This window comes from Aotus nancymaae, unplaced genomic scaffold (assembly GCF_030222135.1).
Source record: "Aotus nancymaae isolate 86718 unplaced genomic scaffold, 86718_ANA_hifiasm-v0.15.2.pri h1tg000004l, whole genome shotgun sequence".
NCBI lineage: Eukaryota > Metazoa > Chordata > Mammalia > Primates > Aotidae > Aotus > Aotus nancymaae.
Genome location: NW_026988415.1, coordinates 69,100,064 through 69,102,944, shown reverse-complemented (window position 1 = coordinate 69,102,944; position 2,881 = coordinate 69,100,064). Strand labels below are relative to the sequence as shown.

Genomic DNA, 2,881 nt, shown 5'->3' with positions numbered 1-2,881 from the left:
TATCTGCCCATCTTGGCCTCCCAAAGTTCTGGGATTACAGGGGTAAGCCACTGTGTCCAGCCAACACCCTCTTTTTTTAGTGTGGTTGTAACCTTTAAATATGATAGAATAATCAATGCCTTGATTAGGTTACATTTTATGGCAAAGGTGATGAAATAGTAACTATTATAATAATGTTACATTATATAAGAATCTCCCACAGCAGACTAGAGATTTATCTGCTGGCTTCCACGAAGTAAGCTGCTATATTGTGAGAGGTACACATGACTAGGACTTGAGGGAAGCATCTAAAAACAGAGCAAAGCCTTGACAATAGTAAAAAAAAAAAAAAATTGGAAGACTGCAGTCCTCAAACTGTTAGAACTAAATTCTGCTGACAACCAGTGAATTTGGAAGGGGATCCTAAGCCTCAGATAAGATCACAGTCTCAGGTGACATTTTGATTTTAGCCCACTGATGCCTTGAGAACTCAGCTAATGCACACCTGGATTTTTGATCCATGGAAGCTGTGAGATAATAAATTTGTGTTGTTTTCAGCCTCTAAATTTTTGGTTGCTTTATGCAACAATAGCAAACAATAAAATAACTGACACACACTCTCCAAAACTTCCAAGGTCATGAAAGACAAGGAAAGATTGAAGGCCTGTCACAGATTAAAAGAGACCAAAGAAAAATGACAACTAAAGGCAATGTGAGATCCTGAGTTGCATCTTGGAACAGAAAAATACATTAGTTACATAACTGGTAAAATGTAAATAAAGTGAGTAATTTAATTTAAAATATTGTACCAAATTAATTTCCAATTTTTTTATAATTATACTATGGTTATGTAAGTTATTAACATTAGCGAAAATAGGGTGGGGGGAATGAAAATTTTCATCCCCTTTTTTAAAATTTCTCTGGTCTATAACATTATTTTAGTAATAAAGGGTTTAAAAATAAAACCTGGATCATAGGAGGGCAAGGAAAGTGGATCACCTGAGGTCAGGAGTTCGAGACCAGTCCTGGCCAGCAGACTCTGTCTCAAAAAAAAAAAAGAAAACCTGGATGGATGATCAGGAGGCTGAAGACATTGGCCTCAATAAAAAGACATAGGGCTCCTGGTCTAGTTTCTGGACCTGAACCAAAGTTCAGAGCCAGGGTGAACTGATTGAAATGGGACTGGGTCCCCAGGAGGAAAGATATGTAACATCATGGCAAGTATACATGGTAATGATTTTTTCAGTCCTTCTCCAAAGGGTCCTACATCCATTTACTTGAGTAATTGTGCCCTGAGGAAAGAAGAATACAAAAACAAGTCAAGGACTTTTAGTCACAGGGTCTGTGTTAATATTGATACTCAGATACCCAAAGTGGTACCTGGCTTTCCTATTAAAGTTGGACATCTGGTATGATTGCCCCTTCTCCTAAGAGCAGTGAAGAGGAAGAGGAAGAGGATGAAGTTCTTCGGGCAGAACAAGGAAATTTTAATGATGATGATACTGAACCAGGAAATTTGGGTTATAGGCCTCTCCTCATTGATTCTGAAGATGAGGAAGAAGAGAAACATAGCTCTGATTCTGATTATGAGCAGGCTAAAGCAAAGTACAGTGACATGAGCCCTGTCTACAGAGACAAATCTGGCAGTGGACCAACCGAAGATCTTAATACAATACTCCTCACCTAAGCCCAATTATCCTCTGATGTTGGGGTGGAGACTCCCAAACAAGAATTCGATGTATTTGGCACCATCCCCTTCTTTGTAGTGCGTGCTCAACAGCCCCAGCAAGAAAAGAATGAAAAGAACCTCCCTCAACACAGTTTTCCTGCTGCAGGACTCGAGCAGGAGGAAATTGATGTATTCACGAAGGCGTTTTAGCAAGAAGGTGAATGTACAAGAATGCCATGCCGTGGGGCCTGAGCACATACTCTCTCTGGTTATCCCAAAAGCGTAGATGTATTTGGCTCCACTCCATTTCAGCCCTTCCTCACATCAACAAGTAAAAGTAAAAGCAACGAGGACCTTTTTGGGCTTGTGCCCTTTGAGGAAATAATGGAGAGCCAGCAGCAAAAAGTCAAACCACGAAGCTTACAGAAACTGTCCTCTCGCCAAAGGCGCACAAAGCAGGATATGTCCAAAAGTAATGGGAAGAGGCATCATGGCACACCAACTAGCACAAAGAAGACTTTGAAGCCTACCTACCACACTCCAGAGAGAGCTCGCAGGCACAAAAATGTGGGTCGCCGAGATTCTCAAAGCAGCAATGAATTTTTAACTATCTCGGACTCCAAGGAGAACATTAGTATTGCACTGACTGATGGGAAAGATAGGGAAATGTCTTACAACTCGAGGAGAGCCTGTTGGACCCCTTCAATGCCAAGCCCTTCCAACCTCCAGATTTGTCATGGCACCCTCCACATCAGGGCCTGAGCGACATCTGTGCTGATCACAATACCATCCTGCCTGGGCAGACAAGACAAAATTCATACATGGGTCATTCCATAGTGCAGATGTATTGAAAATGGATGATTTTGGTGCAAAGCATCACTCCACATCAGTCCCAACAGTTCCAACCAGTCGAATTAGACCCAGTTGGTGCTGTTCCATTTCCTTCTAAACAGTAGATACTTCTGATGGATTCTTGGCATTAACTCCTGTCTCAAAAAAGTAGGAATAGTTTTATGAATATGAAAGAAAATTTGATAGCTGTTTATATCATTCATTCTTAAAGATCAATCAGAATAGACGATTTTTAAATAAATCAAATAGAAATATGAAGTATCTCTGCAAGATAGTAACTTGATGCCTCTTGCAAGCAGGAGAAAAGGGAGCTAAATTGCAAGCTCTAAGAGTTTGTGCTACTGACATCACAACACAGAAATCCAAATGTGTACTTCCAGT

General features: G+C 40.5%; 1 pseudogene; it reads left to right on the top strand.

Moving 5' to 3' along the window:
* Positions 1-1,390: 1,390 nt before the first annotated feature.
* LOC105732906 (putative BMP-2-inducible kinase-like protein) lies at positions 1,391-2,604 on the top strand (annotated as a pseudogene).
* The last annotated feature ends 277 nt before the right edge of the window (positions 2,605-2,881 follow it).